General features: G+C 35.9%; 1 long non-coding RNA gene across 2 annotated transcripts; it reads right to left on the bottom strand.

Annotated features, from left to right (window-relative positions):
* Positions 1–1,876: 1,876 nt before the first annotated feature.
* Positions 1,877–14,342, bottom strand: LOC129471972 (uncharacterized). Of its 2 annotated transcripts, XR_010118766.1 has the most exons (4): positions 14,285–14,342; positions 14,048–14,198; positions 2,866–3,034; positions 1,877–1,938 (listed from the first exon to the last, which is right to left on the bottom strand). It is a non-coding gene; the product is annotated as an uncharacterized lncRNA (long non-coding RNA). The 2 variants fall into 2 exon arrangements; XR_008653819.2 differs by lacking the exon at positions 14,285–14,342 and having other exon boundaries at positions 14,048–14,229.
* Between the last annotated feature and the right edge of the window lie 202 nt (positions 14,343–14,544).

The following is a 14,544-nucleotide window of genomic DNA, read 5'->3' as shown; positions in this document are numbered from 1 at the left end:
TTACTCCTGTGTTGCACATGAGGAAACTGAGGCTCAGCATCCTCAATCTATTAGTATAGTTAGAGCCCAATAAGGACAAGAAGAGACAATGGATGGGATTGCTGGATAAGACTTAGCCTGTGAAACAGTGCCAAGGTTTTAACATTTTTCGGAGTTTAATAACTTCTTAAAATTTTTAAAGTTAACTTTGAGGCTACAGGAGTAAGCAAATATGCTGCCACAAAGAAGCCATCTTTTGGGCAAAATGTGCCTCAAAAAACCTTTGATACTACCTGAAGAAATAAAGAGGTCGTTTAATCATAAAGGGATAGAGACCCCAGGATTCTTGCCAATCTCCAATTTATTTAAAATTCTTCCCACAATTTCAACATCCTGCCAGCACTGACTGAATGAACGTGGCTAGGAGAATACATAAATTGTGGCTGTGCTATTAATCAGGTACGATCTTTCAAAGTATCATAAATTTCAGTGATCAATGCCAAGTCTCATTGTGATGACTTGGGTACTAAACCCATGGATCAGCCTGACAGAGACAAATAAGAAGCTAAATAGGGATGTGATAGTCTGTTAGGGGTGGGAGATACTTGTTATATTTTCAGACATGTCATTTATTAAAAAAAACAAACAAACTGGATAATTTGAAACTCTTCATGTCTCTCATCTATGATTCCTTATGCTTATAGGTAGAATTTTGTGTCATTTCTTGCAGATTTTATTTCTTTTAATGTGAAATCGAAAATATTAACATTCAAGTCGTTATTTTTCAAAGCATATATTATTTCTGGTAGAGTTTCAAATGAACTAGAATTAAAAACAGTACAAAATTGGTATTACATAGTTCTTTCTTGTGAGTTTATACTTGAAGAGTCAATGAAAACTTTTAGGATTCTTAAAAATTTTTTTTCTTACAATGCAATAGTATTAATGACTGCATTTTGAAAATTTAATAACAATAGGAACAGAAATAGATATTTGCCTTTTCATTATTATATTACTAGTAAGTCTTCTTAAAGATAGCCAAATAAAATTTTTTAAATCTATTTTTTTGAAAACCAACAAAATGTAATCTGTGGTTAATGTCGAGTAACTTCCCTATGATATTCCTTCTTACTCAAGTTTCAGTCAGTGCTTGGTTTAAAAAAAAATAGAAGCTGCTCTACGTGTCTATGGTAATACATGGAATGAGAGGCATTCACAGTTGTGGGAAATGAGCGGAGTGAAAGGTGAGAAGCTGTCACTAACTCTCAGCCTGCAGGATGGAAGTGGTGGATCTCAAGAGCTTTCTTGGGAGCTGCCACAGAACTCAAGTGCTTCTAGGAAGTTCCAAATGACTACTGTAGCCAACTGCACTGAGATGAGTGGTTCCCAAGAAGCTGTATCAGCTAAAGCTGCCTATAGCACCTAAGTAAATATTTTGCAGAAGTTCACCCTGAATTTCCTTGAAACTTCACATCTGATATATACTCACGTGTCTGGGTGAATCTGCCTCCAGTGAATATCATCATTTTCTTCCCTTTTACTTTCTGAAGATCACAGAAGTGACTGTCAGTGATGGAACTAACTGTACAGGAAACCACACAGGGAAAAGGATTCTGGAGAATGTGGTTCTAGTCTTCTCTTCTGCAATGCAGAGAAGACCACCAATGGGAGTGGCAATGACGTTAACCTGACAACAGTTAATCCAGCACAGTCCACTCGTATTTCATCTCAGCATCCCTTGACACTCTTTTATCCACATTTAAACTTCCGCCTACTTCTACCACCAACAAATCAGGATTTTAATATGACACATATATACACATATTCCTCATCTGACCAGAGCCATGCTCACCTTCTGTGGAACATGGGAGGCTACAAAGGCCCATATGTCACCATTTCCGTCTCTAAATCATGTTCATTTCTTTCTTAGCCCAGTCAAATCTCTCTCTCTCTCATATCCTATAACATAAAGACCAGATTAAAAGGTTAAGGTTATGAATACAATATAGAAAATAAGGTAGAGGACTTGCCTTTTTACTTCACAGTGATCAAAATGAGCTATATTTGGACTTGATAAAGCAACATCAGGCATCATGTAGAGATCTTGGACATTGAGTTTGAAACTTTGACCACTTGGGTTGTTTCCTTTGGGGAGGTTGAGTGTATTTGCCTGCATTAAGAAGAGTAAACCCAATATTTGGTAGCCAAAAACCAGGTATTTTGTCATTAGAGTTTGTTATCAAATATTTCTGGTCCACTTGAACAAATGGTGGGATTGCATTCCTTCCATGCTTATAAGTAGGTGTGGCCATGTGACTTGTTTTAAACAATGGAATGTGAGTGGAGATGATGTGTGCCATATCTGTCTGTGAGCTCCAAAAACCAGTGCAAGATGTGCCATTCTCTCTCTGTCCCATGGATTCTGGCAATGCTATACATACAAGCTGCTCTATGAACCTGGGCTTTAGAATGGGGATGATGAGTAACAGAGCCTGACTTAGGCTCTGATGAGCATACAATGTACAGAAAGAAAAACATATTTTACTGTATTAGGCAACTGAGATTTGGGTGTTGCTTATGATTGCAGCTTAATATATCCCATTCTGAATAATATAGTCAATATTAACTATGAAAATAAATATATTTACCAAGTTTAAAGTCCAAAGCTTTCAAATACATGAAGAGTAAAAGTTAGAAAATGATCTTGACATTTAATGCAGCTTAGAAAAGAGAAGGACATAGAATTGGTTTAATAGATTTCTGATTGTATCAAGGTTTTATTAGATAGCATATAGGTTCTACCAAAGTCCAGATTTATGGGTCATGAAGGGTTAAAAATCACCATGGTGGTGATCTACCTGTAAAGTATTTGGAAGTACTACTTACTGGCAATTTTCTGTCCTGGAGCTCATGGCAGTGACCTGAACCAATCAATTTGTAAGCATAGGCCTAGCACTGTTCCAGATGCATGTGGACATAGAGAAGTAGAAGTCTTATTTTTCTTGTAAAATTTGTCCAAAATCAGGGTATAACTAGGATTAAGTCACCAACTTCCCTGGGAGAGGTATATCATAGCAAAATAAAAAAGGAGACAAATGAAAGGGTCAGTCTGAGTTTTTAATACGGTGTTATTTAAGTTTTGAATTCTAATTTCAGCTTATGAAGAGTGGGGATATAATGACTCTAAGTTTGTTGTAAAGTTAATCAATATGTCAGACACAGTAGTTGCTCAATAAATATGTTGGATTTTTAATATTCATCTTTGTTAATTTTATTCTGAATATGCATATGGGGTGTTTGGGATCAGAGATGGATGGCTTAGTAATTACTTAATAGTAAATAACAAGTATATAAGCCTCCTTGCCCCACTGCTTGTCCTCAGGGCAATGTAATGAGAATCAATGGGATTTTTTTCCCACCTGAGTAGCCAGAAAGTGCATATGCAATAAATGAGAAAAAAAAGTGACTTTCCTCTGCTTGTCTCCCTCCACTCCTAAAAGCATCTTTTCGGAACTGTAATGGGCCTCAGTCCTAACTTTCATTTGATGTTGTTATTGACTGAATGCTTTAATATATCTATAGACATATATTTACATCAATTATATATGTTAATTTTTCAGCAAAAAAGGGTGGTTAACTTTCCCAGTGTTTTTCAATAATGGATAGAAAGCCTTCAATCACCCAAGTCCCATGGAACAACCTTTTCCTTCTTAAAATCCTATTATCTGTTTGACAGAATTAAAAATAAGAGTTTCAGCAACTGACCATGTCTAGAAGGCAGTGATGTGTGGCCATGGCAATAGGGCAGTAGCTGCAAGATGTTTTCTTCTGAATCTAACTAGAAAGTCATGGATCATGAGAAACCCTTTTCTAGACAATGTGAAATTGAACAGGAAAATACACTCCAATTACTGGCCTACATAAATATCCAAAGGGAACAAAGAGCATCAGTCAGGAGGCTATTGTCTTCCTAATTATGCTTCCAATTGGAAATGGCAGCTTGTTTTCTTCCTCACATAATAGTTCTCTAAATAAATTGTCTTCTCCCTCTGTCTGCTGTTCTCTTGAGGATTTGGTTATATATAGGGATAAAGAACTTGTGGTTGTGAAAAGCATGGGTTATGAGCCAGCTAGCTTCCTATGCCAAGAGAGAAAGCGGGAATGAACGCTGAGGTTATGACATGTTGTAAACCTGATACGTTTAGCAGTTCCATTTGTTGTGATTTGGGTGCTACAGAAGACTTTTATAAATTTTATGTCTTCTCTGATGGTTAGAATATTGACATAGTGTACTGCAATGAATAGCTTTGCTTCACATATGGAATATTTGATAATACCCCTATCTTAAATTGCCTTGGTATTTCTTCAAAATAAGAACGTATCTGATGGAAATTTAAGAGAAGAATGTTCATTAGTATTAGTTAATTCATACCATCAATTTGCTTTGTTTTTATCCATCATTTTTTACAAAAAAAAATTTTTTTTAACTTTAAAATTTGATACTGAAATATTTTTTCTGTTTTGCTTAATGACTTTCTTTAGTTATGAATTTCTTCCATTTTTGTGAATATTACTTGGTTTAAGCTTTGCCAGTGAAATACCATCTCAATTGTAAGGTAAAAAATTTAGATAATTGCCATCAAATATCTAGGGTTGGATTTTGCATGACTAATATCTCCCAAGCTTGTTTGTTTATTTTTAGTATTTTAGTTCTATATTCACAGAATTTGCTTTTATTCTTGAAAGTGGCAATCAACTGTTATTTTCTATGATTATGGTTATAATATTAATCATTATTTTGGTTGTAGCTAATTTCTGTTCAACTAAGGACCTTTCTAAATTGTTTTTAATTTCCTAGGATTGTAATTTTTAATATTTGCTGATGTATAGATATGTCCTTAGGAAGATTTGTTTTTGTGGTCTAAATGGTCTTATAAATCTTTTATATCAAAAGCAAATGGTAGATGATCCTTGGTAGATTTTTATCTTCAAAATACCCTGTCTTTCAGTATGAATAATGACAAATGTAATATTTTGACAAAGTGAAATTAAGAAAACTAAAGACATATCATAAAATACTAAGAAGCAAAAGCTTGAGACACCTTTAAATAAAAGTTACAGAAGCTTAATTCTCAAGAAAGTTGACTCTATCAATGTCATTTTCCCGAGAGGTAACTGTAGCATGGAATATATTGTGATAAATGAAGTCATTGATCTAACATGGTACTGTCAAAATGGAATACAAATAGTAAGTATGTTATTAGTTGAAACTCTTTTCTAATTATTTTGATATTTTTTAAAACTTTTTTTTTTAAGTATAGCTAACTTTCACTCTTGATTGATCACAAAGACACTTGCCTGGGCCTGTTCATGTTGAAACAGGCTTCCATGTAAAAGTATAAATGCGCCTAATACATCTTTATGCTGGAATATAGAAGTCTGTGTTAGAAACACTTTTTTCCTGCATGTATACAATCTGAGAAGAGGACAAAAGCTGCTACTGGTTTAGGAGTGTGATTCTTTTCAATGGCTTTGCCAGTGGTGTCTGCAGAAAGGAAATAAATTGAGAATAATAATGTTAGTCTTCAGCAATCTTGTTATCTTTCCTCATTTAAATTTTAGCCAGATTAGAGTGAAGCTTTCCCAGGGAGATAGAGCATCAGCTGTAGTTTTTGCACAAATAGACTACACCTACAGAGAAGAAAAGGGAGCTCATCAAATGCTAGACATGAATTTGGTTTAGAATTTTGACTACTCTAAAGAGAAAATGATATAATCAATAACCTCAGGGTTATTAAGAATTAGCAAAATCTTTCATTTTCCCCGCTTTCCCACTTGTGGTTATATCTTAGAATCTGGACTCGCTTCCTCAAACTTAAGCATTTCTTTTCTTGATGGACCATGTCTAACATGGTGCCCATATATCTTCAAATTCAGAGTGAAGATTTGGGTTTCTGGGCAATCTGTGCCCTTTTTTGAAAAATTTCTTTTTTATTATACTTTAAGTTCTGTGGTAAATGGGCAGAATGTGAAGGTTTGTTACATAGGTATACATGTGCCATGGTGGTTTGCTGCACCCATTAACCCGTCATCTACATTAGGTATTTCTCCTAATGCTATCCCTCCCCCAGGCCCCCACCCCTCGACAGGCCCCGGTATGTGATGTTCTCCTCTGTGACACTTTTTATAAGGTAAAACTCTCTAGATTCAATTAATGATTTATGAAACACATAACTTGTTAAAGATCGATGGCAAGAATGACTATTGGTTTTGAATTTGACATGATAAAACTGCAACTGATCAGGTAGAAAGTAAAGATCAGTGTGAAGGCACACCATTTTTGCTCATAGGTGTTCCTACTGTTCTAGAACAGGCCATAATCCATTCACAGATGGGGTGGAATACATGAGAACACCTGATTGGTTAGTGATGGGCAGTAGAGATGAAGTTCTCTTTCCATACATTAAACCCCAGCTGGGGTAAACAGAATATTCCCTGCTCCCCAGTAAGTCTGTAAGAGTATGTGATGACTAATGTAGATAAGGCATGACATTTTCATCTGAGATTTTTGATCATCTTCATAACTGGCTAAATCTTTTCAGATATCATGTCAGGTTCACCTACAACAATAACAAAACAAGTGAGCATACTCTGTCTTTGTTAAATCAAGTGTAATGAAACTCATTTGCCTAAGAGTTGGAATAGGGCTGTGTTAGGAACTAGAGTAATATCTAAATTTTAATAACAATGGATACAATATAAACAGGCCTACTATCTCTGTTAGTTGTTGGCAACTAATTAATGCCTCTCGAATTTTCCTGTAGCCTGATCTAATTCAGATAGGCTAATATATAAATTTTCTTCTGTCTTGTATGTATAAATAAGGCCAAATACTCAAGAAAGCAATTAGAAAACTAATGATGGTGTTTAAATAATGCCATATAAGCCCCATAATGCCCCATAAAGGGAAATGCACTTTGAGGGGCTCAGTAAATAACTATTGTATTTTGTACAATTGAAACAAGTTTTTAACCTTCATAAAAAACAGGTCCAGTGAATTAATGCTAGATTTAGCTCTAGCAGAGAATGTACAAATTGACAAAAATGGATCAGTGTTCAACTCTTTATTAAAATATTCTTTTGTAGCATTTGAAAACATCAAGGCAAACTCATGTGGCACGTTTTTCCGGTTTTCTTTACAATGTATTAGTGTGATAGATACGAAAACTTCACATAAAAATGCAGGAATCGTAAAACTTTTTGCTCACTAACCCTGACTATCAGTTGTCCAGTTATTCCGGAGTCACAAGCCTTGACTGTGCCGGAGATTTTCTTTCAGATGTACTTTGAGACGAATAATGTTTTGTGTGATGAATCTGCTGTTTGTGTTTTGAAAATGTTTATCTGGGCAAAGGGTTTTTTGATGGAAGGCAGTGGTGATGAATCCAGATGAACTGAAAGCTGCTAAGCTTTTTTGCAACTGACAGGGTGGTTTTTGATCTTTAGCTTTGTATAAAATGGATCTTTTCCCAGAGATATTCCTTAATAAAATTAGCTAAGTATATGTATACCTGTGTGTGGATGTGAGTGTGTGTTATACTCTCAATAGTGAGTTATGGAATAAATGTCAAATTTGCTTCATGTTCAGAATATAAAAAAACATAGGTGAGATCAGACTATGGCTTACACAGGGTCACATGTGCTACATGTTAGTGATTAACTGTTAGTCACTAACTGAGTTTGAAAACTGAAGCAATAGTTTGTGTACTTGATGTTATGTTGGATAGATCCTTAAATTTTTATGGATGCATTCACAAGCTTCAGATGCACATTTTATTTCAGAAGAGAGCATTGCAATGTTTTTTTGTCTTTTTTTTTTTTGTCAAATCAACCCAGATTTGCAGGGAGTTTGTGTAGAACATAGTCTGTAGTTTAACTGGAAAATACATTCCACTTTTTCAAATAAGTCATAAATTAATCAAGATTTGAAGAATCTCTATTAGTTTGCATTTTTATAAACTATACTGGGAAATGATATGTAGTTTTTGAAGCATGTTCTGCATCAGTTGTGATATAAAACTAATAAGATGGAAAATTACTTTGAGAAGAAAGCAAGTTCTGTATTAGGTAATTGGCCCTTTTTATTGAAAATTATTCAATAAGTGAAGGACAATTGGGAAATTCAGCATTTATGATGCTGAAATAATCTCTCTTTATACAGAAATTTTTAATTTAAAGAGTTTTTTTTTACTATGTAAGTAGAATATATTATATGGAAGCAAAAATCATAAACTTATCTCTGAATTTCTTAAAGTAAGCTTTATTAGGCACCTCATACACTGAATTCACATTTTAACTTTTACTATCATTATTTTTCTTCCTGGGTTTATGGAAAATAAGATTTTCTTCCCTTTAATTTTCTCAACACTAATTTTATCCTGAAATGTTAACAAGTTTCAGAAAGACAGAAGTTTTGAAATGTTTAGACAAATATGATATTATTTTAGAAAATGTGTTCATTGATGTATTAATTTTGTACCACCCTGAAACAATTAAGGTAAATTGCTAATAAATTTATGAATTCTACATATGGTATATGCATATCCATATGGAATTTTTATTCAACCCAATTTCTGCACAGTAAGTTGTCAATAAATTTTCATGAAGAATGGTTTGCACTAAGATTATAATAGAATCTACTACCTAGAAAATTTGGTCACAAGCATGAAAAGCCCTCTCCTCTTTTTACTTTCTTTCACTCCAATCTGGTCTTGCTGGTTAGTTGGTGACAACTTTCTGATGATGCTGCTATTAATGTCTTCTTGCTTTTGTTAGCTGAAGTTTGTTTTTCCTGGCCAACCTACTTATTTTGTATTTCATTTCTCTCCCCAAATATCCTTAGATCTCTGCTAATTATTTTCCTTCATCTCTCTTCTATCCCACCTCTTCTTCAGAATTGACCTCAGTTTAGCTTAACCTGAAATACAAATGTGTAAACCAGTATTTTCTGCCTCATTTTCTTTCATCTGAAATATATTTATCAGTCAATACATATTCCAGTTATCCAGCTCTGAGTATAAAGAACTTCCACTGTCTCTCCCACATACTGTGAGTACAGGAATTCACAAATACCTGTGGTTACTAGAATCCTAATAATGGTAATAATAAAACAGTTAATATTTATTGAGTACTTACATGCCAAATCTGTACCAAGTGATTTATATGGATTTGCCATATGATTCTTCCAGCCATATCATAAAATAACTATGTTTATCTCCAATTTATAGTTAGGAAACTGAAACTTAACATGATCCACCCAGCTAAGAATTGGCAGAGGCAATGTTTGAATCAGGGTTTCTGTTCTCTAGAAACCACATACCTCTGTAGAAAGGACCCATGTCCCATAGAGAGGCAGGATATCTGACTAGTTTACAAAATAATAAATATGACCTTCAGACTTACTGTCTATAGGGATCCTCACTCAATGACCACATCCAAATTCATACTTTATTAAGTGAATATTTTATTATTTATTTAATAAATATGTCAAGTACTATTGAAGGTATTGAGGTGAGTCATGAACAAAATTGATAAAGTCATGAATATCATGCAGCTTTCATTCTAATGGACAGGACAGACGGTAACTGGAAATATATATGCATTATGCCTGGCAGAAATAAGTTCTATTAATACAAATTAAGCAGGATAAAGGGAAATAGAATTGTGCAGGGGACTAACATTCTCCCAATTTATTCTCTGATACAGTGCCATTTGAATAGAGAACAAAATAAACTGGGGGTGAGCCATGAAAATATCTAGGGGAAGAGACTACCAGGTATAAAGACCTTGATACATAAGCACACTCTGCCTGGTGCTTAGGATAAATAAGGAGGACCTTGAGGCTGCATTAAAATGAGCCAGAGGAAGTATAACAGAAGAGGTCAGAGGAAGAGAGGGGAGCTAGATCATATAGAGTCTTGTGGGTCATAGCAAGCTCATTAGAATTTACCTGGAAAGAGCTGAGAAGCCCCATAAGGCTTTTTGACCAGATTTATTAAGTATCTGACTGCTGTATGGAGAATCAACTCTAAGAAGGCAAGAATCTGCAGAAAGCCATTGTAATAATTCAAGTGAAAGATACATGTGGCTTAGAATAAAGTAGTGGTGGGCTGGGTGCGGTGGCTCACACTTGTATTCCCAGCACTTTGGGAGGCCAAGGCAGACGGATCATGAGGTCAAGAGATTGAGACCATCCTGGCCAACGTGGTGAAACCCTGTCTCTGCTAGAAATACAAAAATTAGCTGGATGTGGTGGCATACGCCCGTAGTCTCAGCTACTTGGGAGGCTGAGGCCGTAGAATTGCTTGAACCTGGGTGACAGGGGTTGCAGTGAGCCAAAATTGCGCCACTGCACTCCAGCCTGGCAACCGAGCGAGACTCCATCTCATAAAAAAAAAAAAAAAAAAGAATAAAGTAGTGGTGCAAGTGGTTAATACACATACACAATACACACACATTTGCATACATACATAAATATAAATTTTGTGTTGAAATGAAATGCATGGATACAAAGCACACATCATAGGCATACATATGGATGAATTTTTTTTCTGCTGGGAATACTAGTGTAACTAGCTCTCACATTAAGAAGGAGAACATTATAGCCCTAGAAACTCCCACATGCTAAATTGTAGTCATTACATAGGCCACCTTTGGCAAAGATAAGCAGTGTTCTTACTTGTTACGACAAGTTCTTTAGTAAAAGGACCAGAGAGTAAATTTTTAGGCTTTACAGACCACATGTGGCTTTTGTCACAGTATTCTTTTCAGTTATTTTGATAGTTTTTATATGTGTACAATTATATGCTAGAAACCATTTATGCCATCAGAAATTTGAGAACCTTGCTCTTCACTCTTCTACCTTCCAGAAAAATAGACAATTTTGAGCCCAAAATCTTTCATTTCCAACTTGTGAGCCTTAATTTGAGGCAGCTTTTGGTCCAGAGACTTTAGATTTTTTTCCAAAAAGAAAAGTTATCTTCCCCATTCTCCTTCCAAGACATATATGGACTCTGTGACTCAGTTTTGTCTTCATTGAATTATCCTAGCTATCAATAATGAATTGATCAAAACAGTGAATGATAAAGTCTTTACAATTCAAATGCTATTCAAATACTGCTCTTATTTTAGAGAATAAAGCAATAGCTTCACTCAATTCAGACTGCTCAGAGTCTGCAGCAGTCACTTGGAGAATCAGATGTTGGAAATACCAGAAGCCCGTCCAACCCCATGATAGTCTTGATCTAATCCAGAAGTATGCTTTCCTCAGAATCAATATTTTAAAATACTATATTATCTGAGAAAAGGAATACGTGACTAACAATACAGTTTTAGATACTTAGAGAGGTTCCCTAGGATGCTGATTACCACTTCACCAGGGATATAGTAACCATATCTAGACAGTAATACACTTGCTGCAATTCCCAGCCAAATACCACCGTCATTCTTCACAGAACTAGAAAAAAATCCTAAAATTCATATGGAACCAAAAAAGAGCCTGCATACCCAAAGCAAGACTAAGCAAAAAGAACAAATCTGGAGGCATTGTGTCACCTGACTTGAAACTATACTATAAAGCCATAGTCACCAAAACAGCATGGGACTGGTATAAAAATAGGCATATAGACCAATGGAACAAAATAGAGAGCCCAGAAATAAAGCCAAATACTTACAGTCAACTGATCTTCAACAAAGCAAACAAAAAGTTGGGAAAGGACACCCTATTCAATAAACGGTGCTGGAATAACTGTCAAGCCACATGTAAAAGAATGAACCTGGATTATCATCTCTTACCCTATACAAAAATCCACTCAAGATGGATCCAAGACTTAAATCTCAGACCTGAAACCATAAAAATTCTAGAAGATAACATTGGAAAAACCCTTCTAGACATTGGCTTAGGCAAAGACTTCATGACCAGGAAACTAAAAGCAAATGCAACAAAAACAAAGATAGATGGGACTTAATTAAACTAAAAAGCTTCTGCACAGCGGAAGTATTACTGAGTTTCAGGAATGTGTGAGGCCAATACCCTTGTTGAAAGGGATCCCTAAGTTAACCCTCAGGTTCAATGATTTGCTAGAACTCAAAGAACTCAGAAAATCTGTTTCACTAATGGTTATGGCTGATTATAGTGAAAGCACAGACTAAAATCAGCAAAGGTGCAAGGCTAATAGAGCAGAATCCAGGAAAGGCTAAGTTCAAGCTTCTATTAATTGTTGTCCTCTCCTAGTAGAGTCCCACAGACATCACCTAATTTTTCCAGCAACAATCTGTAACAACACAAATGGGGTGTTGTCAACAAGGTAAGCTCATCTGAGACTTGATGTCCAGGATTTTATTGGAGGTTGGTCAAATAGGCATGGCATGCACATGAGGCTGACCTTAGTTTCTCAGCCTTCAGCCCCTCCAGAGGTCAAACTGATATCATGTGGCCCAAGTCCCCAACCATAACTTGCATTGTTAGCATAAACTGCCTCACATGGCCCAAGGCTCCAGGTGAACAAAGACACTCTTATGAGGTACCATATTCTAAAGGCTTAGAGGCTTCTAGGAGCCGTTCAGGGTCCCATCCTTTCTTTGGAATGGGCAAGGTTTAGACTCCTCGGACCTGCCTAGTCAACCTGTCCCTGCACAAGCATATTTTATCACTCAAATTTAGGAGATGTACTCTTTATAGAAGATCTCTTCCCATAAATTTCCCAAGCAGAATAACTCCAATTTGAGGCCACAATTTTATCCCACATATGAAAGAGCTATCTTTCCCTCTTCTGGTTGAAATTCACTTATCTCCTGTCTACCTCCACCAAATTATAGCATGTTTTATTCTATGAAATGTTTTGCTTTTGCTATATTATTCAACATTTGAAGGCTCTAAAGAGCTGAATCAGTCAGATATTGCTATGTAACACACAGCCACAAATATCTCTGTGGCAAACAATACTAAGCATTTCTGTCTCACCCTGGCACCTGTGAAGTGGCTATAATTATTTTGCATCTGTTAGAAGCAGCTCTGTTCCATTTGTCTCATTTAGAGTTCCCAACTGGAGGGGTAGCAGCTACCTGGGGTTCGTTTTTCTCATGGCTTTAATAGAAGCACAAGATGAAAAGCATAAGTGCTTAACCATATTTCAAGCCTCTACTCATGTCACACCTGTTAATATGCCATTGGCTAAAGCTAGTCATATTGCCAATGCCAAAGTCTAGGGACAGAGAAGTACGTGTCACCAACCATGTAAGGCCATGGCAAAGGAATGGATGAATAATAATTCTATAGGTAAGTGAAGAATTGAGAACATTATTTTCTGTACCTCCGAGGACATAGTGCAATGGAAAAATTTAGGAAGTTTTTCAAACCCTGGTTTGGCTACTTGTTTATATACATAGATGCAGTTACTCAACATTTGCATTACTTGGTTTTCTCATCTGTAGAAAGGAAATAAAATAATTATTCAGAATTTTGTTGTGATGATTATGGGTGTTATATAAGAAGTGCCTAGCTAGCATGGAGTCCAGATAATAGGTACACAATTAATTATAACATAATTATATTGAAGATGTCTCAGAGCTTCCTCCTCAGAAGCACTAATGAGGATAATAACAACTGATATTTATAGAGTATCTACTATAAACTCACTATTATCCTAAGAACATAACAGGTAGAAACTCTTTCATATGATTTGTGTGTGTGTGTGTGTGTGTGTGAACAAAAGAAGGTGAGAAAAGCTAAGAAACATGCCTAAAGTTAGCTTTCATTGTATCTCAAAGTATCTCAAAACCAACTGGCTTAAAATAACAATTGTTTATTTTGTTTATGATTTTATGGGCCAGCAATGACAGCTGGACTCACCTCGGTTGCTTTTCTGGACTCATCTGGATGCAGGCATGTATCTGCAGTCAGCTGCCTGGTTGGCTAAAGCTACCTTTTCTAGAATGGCCTCAGCTGGTATGGCTCATCAGTGTTCCAGTGACCTCTCATTGTCCAGCACAAGAGCCTGGGCTTATTTACCTGGTAGCTGGGAAGGGTTCCAAGAGAACTAGTGGGAAAGCTTGCTTGAGGCCTGGGCTTCTGATGTGTCATCACATTTACCTCTTTCTATTAACCAGAACAAGTTACAAGACCAGTCCAGACAGAAGGCAATGGAGAACAGAATCCATCTCTTAATGAGAAAAGTGGCAAAGTCACATTGCAAAGAGCATGGAGACAAGAAGGAATAAAGGATTATGAGCCAATTTTGTAATTTACCACCGTCTGCCTCTGGCCACAATTTTCACCTTTCTGCCCATGCACAACATCCTCTTCCTTCTCATAAAATTCTCATGGAACTATGACATCAGGCTTGAATTCTAGAATTCAGTTATCCAGTTAAAGTTGAGAGGAAGCCTATCAAATGTAAATGTTTTTGATCCAGAGAGTCATGAAATTTAAAAAAATATATGTCCCATAAACATCCAACCTACAATATTAACACAGGGATAGGGTGATAAATACTGCCATTCTGAAAG

Source organism: Symphalangus syndactylus, chromosome 22, assembly GCF_028878055.3.
Source record: "Symphalangus syndactylus isolate Jambi chromosome 22, NHGRI_mSymSyn1-v2.1_pri, whole genome shotgun sequence".
In the NCBI taxonomy this organism is placed as follows: domain Eukaryota; kingdom Metazoa; phylum Chordata; class Mammalia; order Primates; family Hylobatidae; genus Symphalangus; species Symphalangus syndactylus.
This window is presented reverse-complemented; position numbering and strand designations above follow the sequence as displayed.